Below are 23,837 nucleotides of genomic sequence, written 5' to 3' on the forward strand. Positions count from 1 at the left end.
AGGTGTGCACCACCACGCCTGGCTAATTTTTGTATTTTTAGTAGAGATGGGGTTTCGCCATGTTGGTCAGGCTGGTCTCAAAACTCTTGACCTCAAGTGAGTGGTCTGCCTGCCTCGACCTCCCACAGTGTTGGGATTACAGGCATGGACCGCTGCTCCTGGGCCGGCCATTCTCCTTTAAAGGAAGGAAGTATAGACTTAGACTTTGCTGTGCCTGGACTTCTTGGGAATGATGAAAGGCGGCTGGCAGGTCAGGGGCCTGGTGGAGGCAAGAGCGGCTGACCCGGGAGAAGGTCTGAGAGGGTGTCCTGTGCGGGCAGGTGCGAGGCGTGTGTATCAGCTGCTGAGGGACGCTTGGGACCAACAAGGAGGTATTCAGGTGTGGGCTCTGGCCCACTGGCCTGCACCGTGGCCCCTGTGCCCAGGGATCACTGAGGCAGCGGAGCAAGCTATGCATGTCCTGACGGGGGCTCGCTTCCCAGCCTGATCCAGCAGAGCCATGCCACGGGTCCCAGTGCGCTTGCAGCATCCCCAGACCCACAGAAGCCTCGCCTGTCTCCAGGGACCACACAGCTTTGCTGCAGCCCAGGGCCCCATTTCGCAGTAACGAGCACACTCTGCCGAAGCGTGGGCCTGGGCTGTCCCCTCCCAGAGGCAGGTGGGATGACACGGGCTCAGCTGAGGTGTCTCTGCCCCAGACAGTGGACTGAGTTGCCAAACGTTGAATTCAAGGGCCTGAGGGTGGGGAGGGAAGCAGGACCTGCCCTTCTTATTGCCCCTCTTGGGACACACTTGGAGTTTGTGCTTCTCATTTCTGCAGCCTCAGCTGCTGAGCCCCAGTCTTGCTTCCGCCCCGCGCTGCGGTGAGGTAGCCATGGAGCCGCAGGTGTGAGGGCCACCTGGCCACTCTGGAGCCCTTGTGCTGGTGGGCAGCAGGCAACGAAGAGAGCTGCTCGGGTAGTTGGGGAGGCGGGGGCAGTGACAGAGGGTCCTGTGAGGACCCCGGGACTGCCAGATGAGGAGGTGCCTGGAGCCCAGCACGTGTCTGTGCCGCCACAGTGATGATCACGGGTACCCGGGGACCAACAGTGGCTGAGGCCCAGCAACCCAACTGTCACGGGTGAAGCTGGCTCCCCCACCTGGCAGGCGATTTCTGACTGAGAGTGGTCATGGAAGATGAGGCATGCTGTTCACACCACATGGTAACCTGCAGCTGCATGGTCTGGGAGGCCCTGTCAAGCCTCCTCTGCTAGCTCTCCACGGTGCCGTGACCTGGGAGGGGCTCTGGGCAGAGCAGGGCTAGTGCCAGGCAAGAGGAAGCCAACCAGGGCAGCGGTGGACTCCAGTGGCCATAGCTGTGTCTCGGGCTCCCGCTTGGGACTGCTGCCCCTGGGCTTTCCCGTTTGTCCCCAGGCAGTGTGTCCCCCTCTCCCCTGCCAGTGCTGGGCGCTCTGGCTCATGGCTCTGGGCTTTGCAAGGTCAGGGCCCAAGACGCCCACGGGAACCCGCAGCACCTGCTCGCGTACCACCTGCCCGTGTGCGGCCGGGAAGCGTGGGTGACTATCCATCCCAGGAGTGGCATTTTCCTCTGTCCCAGCACTGGTTCCGCAGTGCATTTTGTAAGGGTCCTCCAGGGGCCACCTGGGCAGTGGCCAGGGCAATAGGGTGTCTCTGCACTCTCCTCTGTTCCTGGGTGCTCAGGACGTCCTGGGGGTGCCTGCCTCTGCCCGGTTCGTCTTGCAGGGAAGCCACACCGAGGCACCAACACTGCCCGCTGTGAATTCTGCGGTCACTCCTGGTAAGTTCTCAACAAGCAGGCGTAGCCCAGAGCAAGCATTCCTGTTCTCAGATCCCCAGTTGTCTTTTCTGCAAAAGCCAGTGACAGTTTAGAAACAGAGAAAGTGAAGTGACCTGGCTCTCCAAGAAGCAAATGAAAATTGCGGGAGCAGCATCCTTGCTGGTCTTCCTTGGAAGGCCGTGTGTGACTGTATCTTCTCGTGCTTTCAGTGGCCACCACAATTTAAAAAATACAGTATCAGGAGAACTAAACTGACCCAGTTGATTATATTGAAGCAACTTTTTTTTTGTTTTTTTAAGTTCTTTTAGCAAAGTGAATCCATATTCCGCCTAATTATGATTTATTCCAAGAAATCAGTCATCTATGCCGGATGAGCTGAGCAGGAGATGTTCCAGAGTGAATTAACTGGTCAGTAGTCAACCATCGTTTTCCATTTTGTGTCCAGACCCAGACACTGGTGGTTCCCAGCCTTGGGTTTCAGAGGTCAGCACAAGGAAGTCAGGAAGGAAGTTTCCTCCTGTGCCTGCTTCTGTGGCCAGGGAGGTGCGTCCATCCAGGATTCTCATCCTGTCACACAAGCACGGCATGCTAAACCAGCAGGCAGGCAGGGATAGCATTGCTTCAGAATGACAGTTATTCTCAGGGAGGGACCCTTGGCAGTCCTATACCACCCTTGGTCACAGGTGTGTTTCTGGTTCTGCCGGCAGCAGCGTTCAGGAGAGGGGTGGGTGGGGCCTTAGAACCACCGCCCACTTCAGCAAACCTGGCCCCAGGGACGGCCTCGCGGCATCAGCCTCGCCCTCCAGGGCTGTCTCCACCGTGGGCCAGTGTCCACAGTGCCCCCTGACCTGGGGAGTGGCTTGGCTTGGCCTGGCCTAGAAAAGACCTTGCCCGGCTGGAGGCCCCACCTCAAGGGTGATCTCCTGGGTGGGGAGGAGGTATGCGGGGGTGCTCCCAGTGCAGCACGCGTGACTGTTCAGACTTTCTCCCAAGACGGAGCCGCACAAGCTTTAGCGTGCCTGCTTCCAGATGGGGAGGCCCAGTCCCCTTGGAAGTGACTGCTCTCCCGCAGCCCAGCCTGGGGACCCTCCCGTCAGTCCTCTCCATTCACGCTAAACTGCGCTGTTCCTCGGGCTAATATCACCATTACGGTACTAATTTATTAGACACAGGGAGATTTTAAATTTCATTTTTGTGCAGTTATTTAAAATTTAAAACGATAACGTCTAACTCAATTAAATTTCAGTTGATTTATTTAAAGAATTGTAAATGCACGAAGTCTAATAACATGAATGAGTCATAAGAACTCTAAGAACAGCTTCATCTCCATGTAGGTGATCTGCTTTCGGGCTGGTCTTGACAGGAGGTACACAGTAAGAAATAAAGATACAAACCAGGAAGATCCGGGATTGAAAACTGATCCAGCTTCAACTTCTGGACTATTTTTTATCTACCTAAACTTCTCGTGTTATAATAATTCCATTTTTTTTTTAACCTTTCTTTTTGGGGATTTCTGGCACCTTCATAATTTAGAGGCTCTGGTAGAAGAGCCCGCTGTTCACCACTGTGGAGAGGACTTTGAAGGCACGGGGGCCACGCCTGGCATCCCCTGCCCCATCACGGTCCTCACGGAGCTCTGTTTCCCAGCTTGACTTTGTGCGTAGATGAACCAGCTGGTAGCACGCTGTGGCTCCTCTTCTGGAAACATGCTCCTGGCCCTGTGGCCTGTGGGCCTCCCTCCCTGGATGTTTGCATGGTCTCGCCAGGTCAGCTCAGCAATGTTGTCTAACAGCCGGGACTGCTGTGGTCTGCATGGCTGCGTCCGCCCCGATCTGATTGTTGAAACCCTCGATGGGGTTAGGAGAAGGCGGGTATGAGGTGGTATGAGGAGGAGGGTCCCAAAGGAATGGGGTTCGTGCCCTTATAAAAGGGACTCCAGAGGGCTGTGAGGACACAGCGAGAAGGGGCTATCCGTGAACTCAGAGCCCTCAGGGGACACGAAATCTGCCGGAAGCCCGATCCTGCGTGTCCTGGGGCTCTCCACGGGCATTTCCTGTCTGCGTGAAGGGGCGCAGCCGCAGTGAGAGCTGGAGGAGGCGGTGTGCAGGAGGGGGAGGCGGAGCCGTGTGCAGGAGGGAGAGGCGGAGCCGTGTGCAGGAGGGAGAGGCGGAGCCGTGTGCAGGAAGAGTCGGAGCCGTGTGCAGGAGGGGGAGGCGGAGCCGTGTGCAGGAGGGGTAGGCGGAGCCGTGTGCAGGAGGGAGAGGCGGAGCCGTGTGCAGGAGGGGGAGGCGGAGCCGTGTGCAGGAGGGGTAGGCGGAGCCGTGTGCAGGAGGGGGAGGCGGAGCCGTGTGCAGGAGGGGTAGGCGGAGCCGTGTGCAGGAGAGTCGGAGCCGTGTGCAGGAGGGGGAGGCGGAGCCGTGTGCAGGAAGAGTCGGAGCCGTGTGCAGGAGGGGGAGGCGGAGCCGTGTGCAGGAGGGACAGGGGCCGGAGAGCCCGGTTTTACTGTCTGCGCCGTTGGATGCAGCTGAGAGCCCAGTTGTGGGTTCTCATTCTCTCATTCTGCTCAGGCAGATTGGGCTTGGTGTCTGTCCGCGGATGGAATCCTGGTGGACTGAGGTCTGGCCACCGCCTCGGAATGCGGACATGGGAGCAGGTTAGTCCTGTGCTGGCTCCGAGGTTGTCCTGAGGTCGCGCCCTCGGCTGTGGGCTTCCCCAGCTGCTTGCTTCCAGGAGTACCATTTTCCCTTGCAAAGAAAGACGCCACTGTGGCTATTTGTACATGGCTGTCGCCCGATGCTTCCTGAAGCCAGATGAAGTGAGTCCACTACTTCGGGGAGGTGAGTCAGCTCTGCTTGTGGTGGGAACATCTGAGCATTCAAACAAATGCTAGAATTTGGGGAACGAGTGTCCCCCACTGTGAGTTTGGCGGCTTCCCAACATGTGCAGACTCCTGAGGCCTCGATGAGGATGAGGATGAACCCGACTTACCTTGTGAAGCGGCATGTGCTGACTTGGAGTCTGCTTAGCTACCTGACCCAGTATCTGCTAACGACCAGTGCAAGCTGTTACAAAATTATGCGTGGTTAAGAGTCAAAGTGCACTGTGAGGCTGGGCACAGTGGCTCATACCTGTAATCCATACACTTTGGGAGGCCAAGGTGGGCTGATCAGCTGAGGTCAGGAGTTTGAGACTGGCTTGGCCAACATGGTGAAACCCCATCTCTACTAAAAATACAAAAATTAGGTGGGTGTGGTGGTGCACGCCTGTAATCCCAGCTACTGGGGAGGCTGAGGCAGGAGAATCACTTAAGTCAGGGAGGTGGAAGTTGTCGTGAGCTGAGATCACACCACTGCACTCCAGCCTGGGCAACAAGAGTGAAACTCCATCTCAAAAAAATAAACAAAGTGTACTATAGACCAGTGGAGTTTAATGCAATGGAATATGAAGCTCACTGATATGTTTCAGATATTATTTTTGGTACCAAGCTTTAGGAAACTGTAATTTGTTGAGTTTCAGTGTCATATCAAAGAAGAATCCAAATTCTCAGAAAATACTATAAAATAGATCTTTCTTTTCCAACTAGATATCCGTGTGAGGCTGGATTTTCTTTGCCTACTCCAACCAGAACAACACATCACAGCAGACTGGATGCAGAAGCGTCCGTGGGAATGTAGCTGTTTTCTATGGAGCCAGGCGCTACAGAGACTGCACCATGTAAAACACTGCCATTCTTTTCATTCATTTGAATCATTTTTTTAATTTGCTATTTAACATGTACTAATTTTTTATTTTAAAATGAATTAATAATTTTTTTTTTTTTTTTGAGAAGGAGTCTATCTCTGTCGCCCAGGCTGGAGTACAGTGGCCTCATCTTGGCTCCCTGCAGCCTCCGCCGCCCGGGTTCCCGCCATTCTCCTGCCCCAGCCTCTCAAGTAGCTGGGACTACAGGCATCCGCCACCATGCCCGCCTAATTTTTGTATTTTTAGTAGAGACGGGGTTTCACCATGTTGGTCAGGCTGATCTCGAACTCCTGACCTCGTGATCCACCTGCCTTGGCCTCCCAGAGTGCTGAGATTACAGGCATGAGCCACCGCGCCTGGAAATAAATAGTTTAAATGATCGGTTTTAATTCTAATAAGGTAAATATCAATGCACATTACTCACATAAACAAAAGATCTTTAGGGTCCTCAGTAATGTTTACAACTGTAAGGGGTGCTGAGACCAAAACCCTTAAGAACTGCAGCTTTGAAGATGTGTTTGTTCTCTTAAGGAGATTTGATTTTGTTCACTTAGGAACAGTTTTCTTCCTCAATTACATACATGTTTAAAATCTACAAAGCACTTGTGAGAACACTTGGCCAGAGCGAGCAAAATGTAAGTGTGTGTTAAGTAGGAAAATAAATACCTTCTAAAAATGTGCAGTCACGCCTTGGTGTCACGTCATTTCCTTGAAGATGTTGATTGTCCTCTGAACTCAGGGTTATAAGGGGATTTCTCTGTTTCGTGGGAAATGGCTTTTTATTAAATGGGGTTCTCTAAAAATCAACACATGAAACATGTTGATAGCGTCCATGTTTTTGACAGATAAAATGAGGAAACTTCCGCACACTGTCCATTTAAACCAGGGAAGGGCTGTGTTTGGTAAGTCTCATATTGACCATCATCTTCAGTCAAATGCATCCCACTGAGTCTTTATACAGTCTCACTCGTGTTCTTCTTATCTGGTTAACAGTTAGCAATGCATTCATTTATTTCATGTAAATGTTCAAAATAAAGGTCACCATTTATTTCCCCCAAAACACATGAGCCGTGATTTCATGGTCTGGCACGTGGTTCTGAGTTACTCTTGATATCTGAACGCTTTGTTCTTAGGCCACTATTTGCATTCCTATAATACCTGCATGGAGCTTCACAGAGAAAACCAAGTTCACACTGAAGGTGGGGATTCACCAGGAGAAACCTCTACAGGCACCGGAAGTGGCCCCAATGCCCTTGGCCCTCCCCTCCGCACCCCTCCTCTCACTTCCCCCTCCTCCACTTTTCCTCCCTCGTCCTCCTCTTCCTCCCCCTCCTCCCCAGTGCCCGCCGAGGCAGGCTACAGCCCTCTCCTTCCCTCCCACTCTCTGTAGCTACCTCTGCTTCCTTCTCCATCTCTGTGGCCTCTTTCTAATGTGCGTGGCTCTGACTTTAGGGCACTGATGGAAGCTCTGGGTGAACGCATCAGAATGAAAGCCAGACACGCTGTCCATTTAAAGCAGAGTGCGTCGTTTTCTTGGAATCTGGGCTCCCAGGAAGGTTGCCCTTTCCCTGTGCTGGGCGACAGCCTTGCCTGACATCCCCCCAGGGCTGCCCTGCTCCCTCTCTTGTCATGCCTTCATGGGACCCGTACTTTGGAAACAAACGTCCAACACAGTCATGGTGGGGCCCAGCAGTTCTCATTTCTCGCCTTCATTTTCCTGGGCGGCTCGTTATTTTACTGAGAGTTCTTAGGGGCCATTGGTTGTGGTGCTGCTTGCAGGCTGGTGTGTTTCAGTGTTTCCTGGCCTCTCCCGAGTGTGGGAACGGGAGGCACTTTATTAGTGTCACTGATTTTGCTGATGCTTCTGTTAATTTAATTTTATTATATACTACTGAGAATGCCTTTTTCCTCTGCAAACACATTTGCATAACCCAAGTGAGTTATTGCACCCTCATTAATGAACGGAGCTTGTTCTGCTGTGAGAATGGCCGTGGAGCGCCCTGGAGGTGCCCCATCCACGATGGGTCGCGTCCAGAACCGTGTGTGCTTGCACCGGTCCTTTCCACTCCCTGTATGTTTTCTAATAGGAAAAGATGTCACTTAGTGTGAGTGAAAGGCCCTCCAGGCCCAGGCGAACATTCCAGAAAGGCATCTTCTCCGGTGCTGCTGGAGCAGGAGAGACGGAAGGATGTCCCCAGAGGGGCCCTGGTGCTGTGGATGACAGGCACTCTGGGGCTGGCTGTGCTGAAGCAGCAGAAGCACATGGCTCTGGAGAGAGCTTTGGAGGGGACGCCTTCTCCATCCTCTCTGCGCCCCTCCCTGTCCCCAGCCCCCTTCCCCTGGCTCCTCCTCCTGCCAGCTCCTTGCTGGGCTGAACCTTCCCTGCCTCCAGCCTCTGTGGAGAAAACCCCGTCCTTCCAGCTTCCTGGAATGCATCGGCAGCTCTGGGTGTTGGTGTCTCATCTCCGGTCAGAGGGACTTGAGAATCTGTCCCTGAGGCCCGCAGGGGGTGCTGGGGCTGCCTCCTTCCCAAGAGAGTGCCGTCTCCCTCTGGAGTGGGCTGTGCTTCCACACCTGCTGCTTCAGGGGCACCAAGAGGGCTGCTTCAGAAGTCAGGTTAGGAGGGAGGTCGAGTCGCCCCTCACCCTAGAGCCATCATCAGCTCTGCGGCAGGAGAGGATGGCACCTCTGTGTGCGCATCACCAGCCGCGGAATGGATTCCGGGAGGAGGCAACCAAAGGGAAACTTCCTTGCTGTTTTCCTTCCTTCTCACTTAAAAGGCACCTGCTGTTCTGAGAGCCTATTCCTGGCATCTGCTTCCACTACACGGGTGAGTTTGTAACCAAACTGTAGTGTCTGAAGCATAAAATTAGTTATTTCTCTAAAAAACTGCAATCTTCAGAGAGCTATGTTTAGAAATGCTTCAAGTAAATCCCTATCAGAACAAAACAGAGTAGCTTGTTTGTTTAGAGTAAGTAGCCTGCATCCCACCTGACTTGGGTTCACACTTCCTGGCTAGAACCTCGAACTGTTTGTTTACATGAGAGCCCAGACCCCCAAGAAACCTCAGAAACCACCCGGGCATGCCCAGGGCTCAACTGAAGGCAAAACGCAACCTGCACATGCCGCGGTGTGAGCACTGCCAGGAGCAGCGATAAACTGTCCCCACACAGGACACTGTGTGCTCAAGGCCAGGAACACGTCCCGGTGGCCCCTTCTGGGTACATCTGACCCACGTCCAGACCAGTTGCAGGGGCCTGCCCAGCACGGGTGTGGAAAACGGATGGTGCTTTCTGATCTCCGCTGAGCACCGCGCTGCAGAGACTGGGTGTTGCCTCTGCCTCCTTCAGCCACAGAGCCCATAGGGTGTGGGCGTGAGTCCCTGAGAGCAAAGCCTGGCGCCAAAGCCCAGCTCTGAGAAGGAATGTATGGGACACTCCCACAGCCAGGACAGCTACACTGTCCCATTTGCATACGAGTCAAAAATTGGAGCTATAGGTAAAAGTGACAGCGTCGTGGACTGGTCCCGTGATGGCGCCTGCGTCTGCAGCAGCCCCACTGCGATGGCAGGGACCTCCTTACTAATGTGAAGGGTCTGCAGCAGCCCCACTGCGATGGCAGGGACCTCCTTACTAATGTGAAGGGTCTGCAGCAGCCCCACTGCGATGGCGGGGACCTCCTTACTAATGTGAAGGGTCTGCAGCAGCCCACTGTGATGGCGGGGACCTCCTTACTAATGTGAAGGGTCTGCAGCAGCCGCACTGCGATGGCGGGGACCTCCTTACTAATGTGAAGGGTCTGCAGCAGCCCACTGCGATGGCGGGGACCTCCTTACTAATGTGAAGGGTCTGCAGCAGCCCACTGCGATGGCGGGGACCTCCTTACTATTGTGAAGGGTCTGCAGCAGCCCACTGCGATGGCGGGGACCTCCTTACTAATGTGAAGGGTCTGCAGCAGCCCCACTGTGATGGCGGAGACTGCCTTACTAATACGAAGAGGCACAGGTGGGACTTTGAACTCAGCCTCAGTTGAGCCTCTCCGAAGGTGAGATTCCTGGAGTCCGGGCTCTCGGGGCTGTCTGAGGTGTGAAAGCAACTCAAAGGCCCACAGCACATCCTCATTTCCCTGCTCAAGGGCTGTGCTGATTAACCTGGAAAACTGCCAAATGTGGTAGAAAAGGCTGGAGTTGAGAATTGGAGAGTTCATCAGCGATCCTCATAGCTTTATCCTAAAGAGGGCCTGACCTCTTAAGTTGCGTGCGTACTCTGAATTTTGTGGCCCACCCGATGGGGCCTTGCCTTCTCAGAGCTGTGGGATGGACTCGGGGTCAGTGGCCAGCACAGCCTGGGTTCCATTTCTGACTCTGTCGTGGGCAGAATGACGCCCCCCACATGCATATGTTCAGGTCCATGCTTGAGAACCTGACTGTGTTTGGAGACAGGCCCTCTAAAGGGGTCGTTAGGGTGGGCCCTGATCCACTAGGACGGGTGTCCTTCTAGCAGGAGGTGAGGACACAGACAGGCACAGAGGCCGACCCCGCAAGGACACAGGGAGTCTACATGGCCAGGAGGGAGGCCCTGGGAGGATCCAGCCCAGCCGCACCCTGACCTTAGACTTCCAGCCTGTGGGTTGGTGAGAGAATCCCCTGCTGGGGCATGTCATTGGGGCTGTGCCCGCTTCCTAATCCAGGCGTGTGCGCCCTGTCTCTCCCTCTGGGTGGCTTCCTGTCTCCACCTAGGCCCCCTGCTGCAGAGCCCACCTAGAACCAGGGAGGCGGCAGGGATCCACCAGCAGTCCCTGGGACCCTTTCCTGTAGCCCTCTGTCAGGCAGGGATGTGGGGCCCTCCACCTCCTGGCTGCTCCCTCTTCTCTGCCCCAGGCCAGGCAGTGGCGTCATCCCCCGTCAAGTTCGCCTTTCTCCAAGTCACGGCTGGGAGCTGCGCCTGCCTCCCTGGGCCTCTGCAGAGCTGGCAGGGCTCCCACCACTCCCGGCATTCGGGGCTTCCTGCGCCTACCTCTGCCACCTGTGCCATGTCGGATGCGGGGTCAGTGTGCTGAAATACCCTTCTCTGCACCTTTTAAAGGGCCCTGCTGGGGCACCCGCCCTCGCGCTCCACCCGGCATCCTGGACTTCTGGCTTGAAACCCAGTTGAGGCCGTCAGCCTCGCGCCTGCCGCCCCAGCCCATCCATGTTTCAGCGGTGGCAGAGGTGATTCTGGAACCACACGCAGAACAGCGTTTTCTTTTCCTGTTGAAGATCAGAGCAGGTGCTCCTTCCTCCAAGTCGTGGGCTTGGGTTTGTGTCTAGAAGGACCACACAGCCCGGTTCCTCTCATTCCTGAGCCAGCACCTCCACCGCCCGCTCTGCACTGGGTCTCAGACAACTGCTTGTCCTGCAGCCATCAGAGGGGATTAAAATTAACAGCAGTGCGGACGTGAGGGGAGACGGGCCTCAGACGCTGCCCCCGCCTGTGGTTACCCTCTCACAGCGGGAGGCTCACAATCAAATTCTCACAAAAGGTCACATTTGCAATAAGTAAAAAGGAAATGCAGGTAATTGGTTCTGGAGCCTGTTAATACCTCTGCAGGCCCTGAGAGGCGATCTGATGGAGTTGAAACATTTTTGTTCAGGTAATTAAAAATGAGATTTCATTATATCTTTAAAAATGAGGGCGAGTGAGGTGTTTTCTCAGATGCTATGATGTTATTGAAAGAGGAAAATAAATCAGCAAGGCATGGCACAGCCTTGGCTCATAAATGGATCGTGGCTCCGTCCAGGGCTGGGGTTGCCCACAGGAGAACTCAACCACAGCCCTGAACCCTCGGGGCAGAGATGGAGCCTGGGGCGCAGAACAGGGAGGATCCCACAGGTTCTGGAGGGTTGGGAGCGATCAGACGGCTTGAATGAAATGTGGATGGAGAAATTGGCAGACTGAGATTCTAAACAAGTCACAAGCAGACACGATTACGAGGTAAATGGAAGGGAAATGAGATAGTCTGCCCCCCGGGGCCTCATCCGTCCTTCCCCAGACAAAGGGCGACCGGTGAGGGCCTTCGAGCTGAAGGAGAGAGACAGAGACGAGGGGCAGGTCAGTTTGCCGGAAGACAGGCGCGGCGGCAGCTGACGGGGCTCAGACGCGGTGTCACGTAATCTCCATCTTCGTGACAGGCCCCCAGAAAATCACGATGAAAACTTTGCATCGGGAAATCTCACCATTTATATAAACCAAGGCGAATGTTGCATCTAACAATAAAATACAGAAATGTACTCGAATGATTTTTTTGTATAATTTTTTTCATTTTCAACTAAGGAGGTATTTGCAGGTGCTTTATTCACACCCAGATGGAAGGACGTGGCGGCTTTGTGGCAGGCAGGCCGACTTCCCATGTTCTTGGAGCCCATGTTGAGGGGCTAGCATTGCTCTAATGTCTGGGTAATTTTGAAGAAAGGTGCTACGGGCACACCGCGAGCCCCGTTGTGTGTCGGTGACCCCTCTGTGCTGCGATGACGGTGTCCTGACTTTGGCAGTGCTGAGGCTCACTCTGCAGACGCATTACCGTCACCTGAGTCTAGAGACGCCACCATGGGCTTCCCTGGGATATTTGCTCACAAACGCTCCGGAGCTCCATAAATCTCACGGTTTTCTTTCATACGAAAAATTCTTTTTTGTGGTTTACAGGAAGAAAAATTCTGATGTTCCAGATCTTTAATTTTTAAGGCACATTTTATTGGTAAACATTATTCTTCCCAGATTCATTTACTTTGTAAATAGAACAATTAATTTCTATCCAGATGTTAGGATTAAAAAAAGTACTGAAGGAGAAGTCTTTTTGGCTTCAATAAAAATGTTTATCAACAAAATCCCAATTTTATGTAAAAACAAAGTGCTGTGTCAGATAAATCATGGCTTATTTTCTTGCATATTTCTCGTCATAATTTCCATTTCCAGCATTTACTTTATTTTAACCAAAGAGAAAAATACATGCTCTACTTAAGTTTTCTCCTCTTATTTACAAGTTGTCTTCAATCTGTGGGTGAGATTGGCTGCAAAGTTTGAAGAAGATAGCAAACACTGAAAAGAGATGAGCCTTGTGTCATTAAAAATAAAAGCCACATGCACGAGTCATCATTTTTCATCTTTCAATGTGTTGTTAGTTTTGCTGAACCCTATACTTTGTACTAATAATGCTAATTTGTCTGTTACCTTTGATGACTGTTGAATGGAGCTGCTGTTCCACAGACAGAGGCCTGATGACTCCCTGTTCTTACCCTAAGAAGAGGCGGCGGGCAACAGCCCCCACTTTCAATGACTGCGTGCAGGCCCCTCCTCTGCTGGCCCCACATTTCCTATTTTAGGGTTTTGCATTCTTTCCTGGAGGCAGCAGGTGATGATGACAGTCTCAAGGCCTCCAAGGCACTCGGCTCTGGTTGCAAGAGCTGTTACTGGCGATCTTTAAACAGTGCTGGTCTGCTCGGTAGCTGCCTGTGCTGGGGCCCTCGCTGTCCGCGGGCTGACTGCGTGTTGTCGGGGACACTTGTGGACACTGTTTCTGGGCTGTTCTCACAGCACAGCTGTTCTGTGTCCCGGAGGCCAGGCCCCTGTCCGCAGCCTGTCTCTGTCCCCTGGGGCCTTTCCGTGGGTCCCCATCCGGTGGGTCTTTCTCTCCTCTCCTCTCCCTCTGCTCTGTCCTGTCAGCGGGACGCCCTGTCCTCATGTCCCTCTCCAGCCATCCCCCGAAACCAGCTGCAGCTGAGCAGGGCTCCCTGGTGGAGGCCTCCCTGTCCCTGCCCGTGTGGTTCTCAGGTGGGGGTCTTGTTTCTTGGTGGGTGCCTCCAGGGCAGGACTGGGTGTTCCTTCCTCTCTGTGGACCCTAGACATGGGACACTGACACCTGTGTTGGGTGATACTTAATAGTGTTTCGTGCCACAGGGGACCCGGAATCGAGCTCGGCTGTTCAGTTGATTGAAGCCGTGTCTGTAATAAATGGCGATGATCCAGGACCCTCAGGACAGCTTCTCCTGGAGCTTAAGGGGACCTTCTCAGGCTGCCCGAGGCTCTGCCTGGCTGTGATTCTGCACAGAACAACGCAGCTACGGTGGAAGGTGTTCAAGGAGCTGGTACAAGTGAGGAGATGACCCCCCAACACCTGAAGTGAGGTCTTTACAAGGGCCACGTCTGGCTCTGCTCGGGGAGCCCGTTGGCCTGTGCTGGTGACCTCCGTCCCCCACTGCCTGGGCCTGGTGACCTCCGTCCCCCACTGCCAGTGCTGGTGACCTGCACCCCCCACTGCCTGGACCAGGTGACCTCCACCTCCACTGCCTATGCTGGTGACCTCTGCCATCCCCCTGCCCCCGCCAACTGCCTGCGCTTGGTGACCTCCACCTCCCACTGCCTCGACCTAGTGACCTCCGCCCTGCCACTGCCCGGACCTGGTGACCTCGGTTTCCTACTGCCCGAACCTAGTAACCTCCACCCCCTCACAACTTCCTGGGCCTGGTGACCTCCCTTCCCCACTGCCCTGGCCTGGTGACCTCCGACCCCCACCGCTTAGGCCTGGCGAGCTCGGTCCCCCACCACCCGGGCCTGGTGACCTCCGCCTCCGGCTGCCTGGGCTTGCAGGGGTCAGTCTTCCCACTGGGAGGGGAGAGGCTCACTAGGGCCAGCGTGTAGTTGTGCACTTTGCTCCCTGCTCAGGGTTCCGGTGGGGCCTGCAGGGCTCTGAGCCCTGGAGGGAAGGGGCTCTTCTTTTCACATTCACCCACAGGAGCCTGGAGAGTCAGCTGCCCCCACACTGGCATGCAGACGCCCAGGGTCTCAGTCCCTGCTCCTGGCCTGGCTTTTCCTGGAGGCTCTCCCTGGGACCCTTCAGGAAAGAGGAGGTTTGTGGGTAAGGGGAGAACCCCTGTGTTATCTCAGGATCCAGGTGGCTCCAGACCTCCCCAACCCTGCCCCAAGACTCAGCATTCACTAACATCCACCTGCCTTTTGTCTCCCAGCCCCCACTCTCCCTCCTCACAACCTCGGGAGGGTCCCACCTGGACTGAACTAGGGGCTGCGGCCGGACACAGCCCCGTTCCTGCTTCAGTTCTCCGTCAACCCTCCGGAGCTGGGCAGGTCCCTTGCTGCTGGGGGTGAACCTGTGGGTGTGCTGCGCCGTCACTCACACTGCCACAGGACGATTCAGCCACGCTCAGGATTCTCCACAGCAAACACCTGGAACCCACTGTAATTAGCAAAATGTACCTTTTAACCCAGTCCTGAGTCCTGAAGTGCAAATATAAATTCCAATTAACAGCCACATCTACTTGGCAAGCTATGCCTGCATGTATATATATATATTTAAATTATTTAAGATAAATAATTACTGGAACTCCTCGTTAGTTTTAAGCAGAACCAAATGAGTACAGTATTAAAAAAATTAACCTGCCATCTTGAAAATATTATACAAACTTCAAAATAAGAGAGCCTTTGTGTTAATGGACCACGGTTCTAGTGTGGGGATTAAGTTCATTTGCTGCTCACATGAGAACCATACTGAGCACTCACCAAAAGCCTGCTGTGGTGAGTGCCATACAATTCACAAAGGCACCGTGACCTACGAACTCTGCTAATCCAGTCACTCGAGTCTGTCCTGTAACAGGGATAGTTTCCAGATTACGTCAATCACTAAAAAACTTAAAATCTAAATCTTTTGTTTTCTTTTCTCCCTTTGAGACGGAGTTTCGCTCTTGTTGCCCAGGCTGGAGTGCAGGGGCGCAATCTCAGCTCACTGCAACCTCTGCCTCTCAGGTTCAAGTAATTCTCCTGCCTCAGTCTCCCAGGTAGCTGGGATTACAGGTGCCCGCCACCACGCATGGCTAATTTTTTTGTATCTTTAGTAGAGACGAGGTCTCTCCATGTTGGTCAGGCTGATCTCGAACTCCCAACCTCAGGTGATCCGCCAGCCTCAGCCTCCCAAAGTGCTGGCATTACAGGCAGGAGCCACTGTGCCCGGCCACTTGTTTGGATCTTAAACCACAATTCCCTCTTCTGTTCTCCTGGGATCACGTGATGTGGACGCCCTGTGCACACTTTCCACCGAGACTCCCTGATGACCACAGCCAGCAAGCTCAGCTTCCGTGGAAATGAGCAGATGGTCCTGTGTCTGGCCTGTGAGTCAGTCTCTCCCCTGAAGCCCGGCCCAGGACGCGGCACTGACGACCGGTTTCCTGTGGATTTTCCTCTCTGGGTGAGACTTTTCCTCTCCAGTTCATAAGAAGTATTTTGGACAGTGACCTAAATAATTTCTCCAACAGAAGAAGCATGATCTGATCAACTGTGATTGACGAAGCGCGGACTCATAGCCCTGCTTCCGAAAGCACCGATCGTCGGTATGATGTCTACATTTGTGTGAGATCAGACTCTGCCTTCTATAACCACGCGGTCAACACTCAGAAAGGATGGCCTGACTATCCTCTGGGCGCGACTGGCGGAGATGATGAAACCAGTTTTTAAATGGCGATTTATTTTAAAGGCAAGTGTTCTCCAGCAGCAAATGAGCAGAGGGAAGCCCATTCCTCCTATTTCCAAAAGAGATTTTGAGGGAGATCTTAGCTCACCTGAGGGGTTTGGATCAGAAAAATTCTGTGGCTTATAAAGTCGTTTGTTATTTTGCTGTGATTTTATACACAATGGAAGGGTGAGGAAAAGGTCAGCAATAACTCTGCGGCTGCATTTTAGCTTGGAAAAAATGTAATATTGATCGATAGGAAAATGGAAAAAGCGCAACTATTAGCGCCTTACTTGATCTTCTCCGACCTTTACCCCTCCGCGCTGGTTTTTTTCTTAAATGTTATGCCTCCTGTTCAAAGGTTTGTCCTGCTTAGTCTTTTATTTAATTAATCTATGATCTTCCTCACTCTCTCTAATGTCGGGACAAGACCGGCTCCTGATTTCCCTGCTGTGCTCCCAAGTCTGGGTCACAGGCAACTTGGAGCCGCGAAAGAGCTGCGGTCCATGGGCATTAACCCTCCATCTTCCTGCGCATCGCTGGAGGGAAGGGCTGAGCAGCCCAGACGGCTGTGCTGGTGGCGGCTTCATGAGCCCTGGCCCCTGCGGGGTCCCACGTGAAGCCCCGGGGAGCTGGAGCTGCCTCCTCTGTGGGGAAGATGGCTCCTCACTGCCTGGCGGGGGGCTGACACCACAGACCCAGGCCCTGCTGCCAACTCCTGCTGCTCAGGGACTGAACATGGCCCAGAGGGTCCTGGGTGAGGCATGGCACGAGGGAGTGCCAGGGGTGCCCCCACGTCTAGCAGGCACTGTCGCTCTGTGGCAGAGTCCCGGCCCCGTGTTCACCCCAGCCCTGCTGAGGCCTTCAGGAGGAGGGCAGAAACCAGAGCCCCAAGACCTGAAGATGGATTGAGTTGAGGGCATCAGAGGCTCGCCAGGCCTTGGGATGAGTGTGTCGGCACCTGCTCTGGGTTGATAGTGTCCCCAGAATTTACATCCACCCAGGACCTGTATTGTGGCCTCACTTGGCAACATGGCTGTTTCCCATGTAATCAAGGTAAGGTGAGGCCCTACCGATTGGGACTGGTGGGGCCTTAAATCCAATAAGACCAGTGTCCTCACACGAGGGGAGTGTGGTCACAGACACCCAGGAAGAAGTCACCCACAAAAAGACGGGCAGACATAGGCTAGTGTGGCCGCAAGGCAACCTGAGGCCAGCCGAGCCGGGAGGAATGAGGCCAGCCGGCCACACAGGCGCGTGGGAAGCTGGCCCCACGGCATCCGAGATCCCCATTTCCAGGAAAGCCACCTCCACCTGCTTCCTCATTCGGTGCCACATGAATTAGTGACACGACTTTAAGTGGACGGGAACTGGGAGGCAAGGACGCAGGGACAGGCAAGGACGTGGGGCCTGGTGACCCCTGAGGTGAGGATTCTGCAGGCCCTGGGCCGACTCCCACTGAGGACTGAGGGCCTGAGGCTCATGCTTCCTCCCCAGCACCGGCTCCCTGAGGAGGCCCCTCTGCCCTCTCTCCCTCCTCAGGGGACAGGAGGGGGAGGGTGCAGATAAGGCCTCATCGGGGCCCCGGGTTATCTGGCTTGACCTTTGGAGAAGCCGAGAGGGGAGTGTTGTCACCCAGAGGAGATAGGAGGTCGCCTGGTGGGAGCAGCCTCTAGCCTTCCTGAGTGGTCAGGGGCAGGGCCCTGTGAAGACAGCCTGGACTGGGGCACTGGCCTGGCCTGTCAGCGCCGTCACTGTGTGGCTCCCAGACACCCCGCTGTGCCGGCCTGGGCATGCATGAGCGCTCACATGCCTTTGCTTCTGAAAGGAACTTGCAGGCTGGGCAGCCACTGCTCCTGGGCCTGGACGGTCTCCACGTATGCTGAGGCACAGCCGAGCCACGCACCCACCATGCAAGACAGGGCCTGGACACCCAGAGAGGGGAGCCTCTTGCCACTGGGGAGGAAGGAGAAGACAAGCTGTTTTATTTAGACGTGCAGTTTAAAATAATGATGGAGACAAGAAATCACGTTGCCGGGCAATCGGCGGAATTGGATTGGCAGAATCAGCTTCTCATTGGGTTTAGTTAAATCCGGGTTATCTCATTTTCCAGGTAACACCAAGAATATGAGAAGGGCGGATGTGGTTTCTTCTTTAACAAAAAAAAAAAAAAAAGGAAATTTTAACTTACCATGAGTTCTTCATTCATTTGTGAACAAACATCACCTGCATATAAAAGACTGAGAGATTCTCCGCTTGCTCATCCCAAACGCAGAACCACCGAACCCCAGGAACACTACTGCTGTTTCATTTGATGAGAAGAATCAGAAAGCTGATATTTTCCCTATAATCATTGCTTTATAATTCCTTGTGATTGATTTAATAGCAGAGTGGACAGTTCAATACAACCGCACCCTATTAAGGATCACTTTCTCAAGGCCCCAGCAGCGTGAGTCCCCACATATTAATGTTTACATGAAAAGCACTCAGGGAGCTACAGCTGGTGGGTGGAAAAGACTTTGCTTGATCTAGAGTTTCAGGCAGTTTGGAAGCATACTCCAATGCACTCTGTTTTATTCAGCAACCCACACTGTGGTACATAGTTCATCCTTGAATTCTACTCCACAATACGTGTGACTTCATGTTACTAGTTGGAATTATAACAGGGTTTTATATCACCATAAAGGCACTTTGACAATATTTTTATAAGACACATTTTATTGCTCATACCTACACGTGTTGCCAAAGTGAAATAATTTTTCGGGGTAGAAAATGCAAGCCACTGCACCCGGCCCGTGATTTATAATATTTAATGAGAAGTTTTCTAGATTCTAAATTCCATTCTAGTTTAAACACTTATCAGAATAACAGAAAACATGATGCCCTGATAGGCAACAAAGGGGCATAAGGTGTTTCTAACCAACATAAATCTGTGCGTTACATTCGGAAATCTCCACTCGGGAAAAGGCGGAAATTCCAGTGAACCAAGAAATGTGTTTGCTGTTTGCACGTCAAAGAGCAATTGAGTCAGCCCCTGAGACAGTATGCAAATCACTGTGCAAACACTTAACGAGCATAGGAAGAGCAAGACATTTTAAAACTAAAAAGCCTCGTGTCTGTTGCGGTGTGTGTTGGTGGGGGGTGGGTCGTAAACAAGTGGGAAAAAAAGGAACAAGAGCCCCAGAAAACCAAGTGCAACCTCAGTGGCTGTGGACAGAGGGGAGACCAGAGATGCAGTGAAGCATGGATTTCAACTGGAAGTACTTTATTATTATTATTTTATCTACAGGGCTCACCTCGTAACTCTACACCAAGTGCTCCTAAAATGGTAATTTGTTTTTTCCTCTTTTTCTTGAGAACCTTTGCTTTTAAAATTATGCCTCAATTAGAAAAGCAGGACTTTGGCACGTTGGTGGGAAATGCCTCGTCTCCTTGGAGCTCTCTGGTTCCTCAGTGCCACCCTCCAGAGATCCTGCCGGTCACCGTCTTGCCTTCTCCCCGTATAAGCATCACTTAGACATACAATACCTATTTTGTATAAAGTACAATATGCTGGGGTTTTTTGTTTGTTTGTTTTTGTTTTTTTGAGACAGAGTCTTGCTCTATTGCCCAGGCTGGAGTGCAGTGGCACGATCTCAGCTCACTGCAACCTCCACCTCCCAGGTTGAAGCAATTCTCCTGCCTCAGCCTCCCAAGTAGCTGGGATTACAGGTGCCTACCACCATGCCTGGCTAATGTTTGCATTGTTAGTAGAGACAGGGTTTCACCACGTCGTCCAGGCTGGTCTCACACTCAGGTGATCCACCCGCCTCGGCCTCCAAAAGTGCTGAGATTACAGGTGTGAGCCACCGCGCCCAGCCAAAATATTTTGAAGATCACAAATGGAGGTGAAATAAAAGCAGGAAACATGGTTGATGAATTCTGCTTAGCAGCTGTACGTGCTGACACACAGATGTTTAGCACCTGCTGCTGAATCCCACACAAATCGTCGATCAGAACCCTGGATGGTTCTGGAAACAATGACCTACACGCCTTCATCCCTTCAAGCTGCCCATGGAGATCCTTCAATGTCCGGGTGTGTGCCCAGTTCTAACCACATTCTGGAAACACGGAAAATGAACAACAGGGAATTCCCTGGCTGTGCATACTCCCCTGTCCCAGGTGCTGTTTACTGGAAGCCAGTGTTTCTTGAAAAGCCTAAGACCACAGGAACAGATTCCCCCACAAAACAGTAGCATCGCTCTAGTGCATTAATAATCATCCCGTGATAACCCGCACTTTCCACTTTCTATATGTAGGTGTGTCTGTATGTGTATAGAGCTGCATCTATGTGTCTCTATCTCTACACCTGTACCTACCTCTACATGAACTACACCTGTACCTACACCTATACCTACAGCTGTGTCTATATGTCTGTGTCTGCAGCTATACCTACTTCTCCACCAACACCTATGCATGCATTTGTACCTACACCTATATCTATATCTACACCTACACCTACATCTATATCTATATGTCTATATATAACCTACCTCTACACCTACACCTATACCTACACCTGCATCCTATATCTATGTCTGTATCTGTACCTACATCTACACCTACACACATGGCTACACCTGTATCTATACATATATCTACACCTACACCTACATCTATACCTACACACATGGCTACACCTGTATCTATACATATATCTATACCTACACCTACATCTGTACCTACACACATGGCTACACCTGTATCTATACATATATCTACATCTACACCTACATCTATACCTACACACATGGCTACACCTGTATCTATACATATATCTACACCTACACCTACATCTATACCTACACACATGGCTACACCTGTATCTATAATATATCTACATCTACACCTACATCTATACCTACACACATGGCTACACCTGTATCTATACATATATCTACATCTACACCTACATCTATACCTACACACATGGCTACACCTGTATCTATACATATATCTACACCTACACCTACATCTATACCTACACACATGGCTACACCTGTATCTATACATATATCTACACCTACACCTACATCTGTACCTATGCAGATAGCTACACCTGTATCTATACATATATCTACACCTACACCTACATCTATACCTATATCTATAATACAGCTACACCTACACCTATAGCTATGCCTTTATCTAGATCTATACCTATAGGTATACAGACACCTACATCTACATCTATACCTACACCTGTGTCACCTATGCTGACACCTCACCTACACCTGTATCTTCACCTACACTTACACCTATACCTACACCTGCATCGACACCTACACCCATACTAACACCTACATCTATACCTACCGTTATACCTATATTAATATATCTACACCTACCCCTACACCTACATCTCTCTCTCTTTCTTTATCTCCTCTACCTCTATCTATCATCTCTATCTCTGTCTCTATCTCTATCATCCTTATCTTTATCTCTGTCTCTATCTCTATATCTCTCTCTATCTCTGTCTCTATCTCTGTATCTCTGTCATCTTTATCTCTATCTCTGTCTTTATATCTGTCTCTACCTCTATCTCTATCTCTCTCTATCTCTGTCTTTGTCTCTATCTCTATCATCTTTATCTCTATTTGTCTTTATATCTGTCTCTGTCTCTCTATCTCTCTCTCTATCTCTATATGTGTCTCCATCTCTATCGCTGTCTCTATCTCTGTCATCTTTATCTCCATCTCCATCTCCATCTCCAGGTCCATCTCTATCTATCTCTATCACCTTTTTTTCCAACCTAGCTTCTTGCACTCATTCCCAGTCTAGGACAGCCTTAAGGTGACTTATTAAACTGAAGGAAACACTTCAATTAAAGCTCCAAGCAGCTTTAAAAGTGAAGACCTTGGCCTGGGTCTGTGAGGATGGGACCTCGGTGCCTCGGTGCTCTCGTTTTGTCGTGTCTGGGGGTGTCTAGTTCTCAGGCTGTTTTCTGCTGTGGAGTATGGAAGGCTGAGTGATAGATGCAGGTGTGATGTTTTAGGTTAGAGATCAAAGGCCTACACATCAGGAATTGCTGTCCTTTGGGGCGCCACTTGTGGAAACACATAAAGTCTTCAGGCTTACGTGGAGTCAACCCCTCCAGTGTTCCCAGAGTTTTCCTGCTCGCTTGGCCAGTGCTTTGTGTCCTCATGTTGGGTCCCTGGGGTGTGAGGTTTCACAACAGGGGGACTGGGGCCAGGGGCTGCTTGCAGACTGTCCCAGAAATTACAGGCCCTCCCAGCAGTGGGGAGGGCGGTGGGTGGCTCGCGTTTCAGGGACTTACGTAGTTCTCAGAGAGTCAGGCTTTGTGCCAGCAGGCTACCTTCATGTTGGGGGCCTGGAGGTGTCACAGTGCAAGCTGCCCACCTGAGATGTCCACCACACCTTCCTGCCACATGCATGCATGCCCTCAGACAGGCACGGGCACACGCACATATGTGTGCATGCACATGTGTGCACATGCGTGCATAGGCACACACATGCATGCGAGCAAGACATGTCAGCACACACATGCACAGGCACACAGGCAGGTGCACACATAGTGAAGAGCCTGACCAACAGCTGCACTACAGCCTGAGGGACCCTGAGCAGAGGACCCAGCTCAACTGTGCCCAGGTTCCGGCCCACGGGGACCAAGGGAGGAAACTTGTGTTTCCAGCAACCGTGTTTGCTGCGTTCTCTTCTGTAGCAACAGATAACAAATACAATGCTGAATGGAGAAACTGAAGGGCATCTGTCGTCTACTGGCCTAATTTTGAGGGGAGGAGATAGATGTTCAGAGAGAGAAGTGATTTTTCTGGGGACCTGGGGCCAGGTCGTGGCAGAGTCTGAATTTAAGCCTGTCCTCGCCTGCTCCGCACTCCCCGTGAAGTGATTTGCATGCTCTGAGAAGATGACATTGTGAGCCCCTCCCTCCCTGCACAGCAGGGGAGGGTAGCCCCACGCACTGGGTGTGCGAGCCACTCTCAGACGAGGCAGGCAGTGTGCCCCTTATAGAGGAGGGAGTGGAGGCAAGAGAAAGTCCACCTCTCACCATGTTATGTCCCTGGAGAGGGGTTGGGTCTGAAGCTTTACCACTGTGCCATGGCTGCTCACACTGGACACCCTTTGAGAATACAGGGATCAGGATGGGAGCCACTTCTTGAGTCTGATTTATTTTTTCCATGGAGAGTGAATGAGAAATGGGATGGAGTGTGAGCTGTGAGTTGTTGTGTTGAAATAATAAGGGAAAATGGGCTACCCCACCCAGGACCTTGAGGCTCCATTGAGGCTGATGCCCACCTGGCCACTGTGGGTGGAAAATGAAGACCTCTGCTCCCTCATGTCCCTTTCCTGAGAGCAGAGGGAAACCTGCCTCTCTGGAAGGTGCAGAAGAGATTTCTGCAGGCGAGGCGTGCGGGATGCTCTGCTGCAGACCCACGGCACAACAGGTGGCTTTGTGGGCTGAGCCCTGGCCTGGATAGAGGGCCAAATCGCAGCAGGTGCCATGTGCTGCTTTTGTCGTTTTTCAGGACATGTCCCTGGTGGCAGGAGGAGGCTGGGTGGGGAGCACTCTCATGTTCACTTTGGTGGTGGAAAGAGGCTGGGTGGGGAGCACATGCTTCACTTTGGTGGTGGGGGAGGCTGGGTGGGGAGCACTCTGGTGTTCACTTTGGTGTTGGGAGGAGGTTGGGTGGGGAGTACACTCTTCACTTTGGTGTTGGGAGGAGGTTGGGTGAGGAGCATGGTCATGTTCACCCTGGTGGTGGGAGAAGGCTGGGTGCGGAGCACTGCT

At 52.4% G+C, this 23,837-nt stretch overlaps 1 long non-coding RNA gene across 3 annotated transcripts; it reads left to right on the top strand.

The window, feature by feature from the left end:
• Positions 1 to 4,210: 4,210 nt before the first annotated feature.
• Positions 4,211 to 9,178, top strand: LOC117064717. Of its 3 annotated transcripts, none has more exons than XR_004429631.1 (3): positions 4,211 to 4,635; positions 6,385 to 8,369; positions 8,559 to 9,178. It is a non-coding gene; the product is annotated as an uncharacterized LOC117064717 (long non-coding RNA). The 3 variants fall into 3 exon arrangements; XR_004429632.1 differs by having other exon boundaries at positions 6,385 to 8,155; positions 8,320 to 9,178; XR_004429630.1 differs by having other exon boundaries at positions 6,385 to 6,441; positions 6,673 to 9,178.
• Positions 9,179 to 23,837: the final 14,659 nt, after the last annotated feature.

Source organism: Trachypithecus francoisi, unplaced genomic scaffold (genome assembly GCF_009764315.1).
Source record: "Trachypithecus francoisi isolate TF-2019V2 unplaced genomic scaffold, Tfra_2.0 Lachesis_group2, whole genome shotgun sequence".
In the NCBI taxonomy this organism is placed as follows: Eukaryota; Metazoa; Chordata; class Mammalia; order Primates; family Cercopithecidae; genus Trachypithecus; species Trachypithecus francoisi.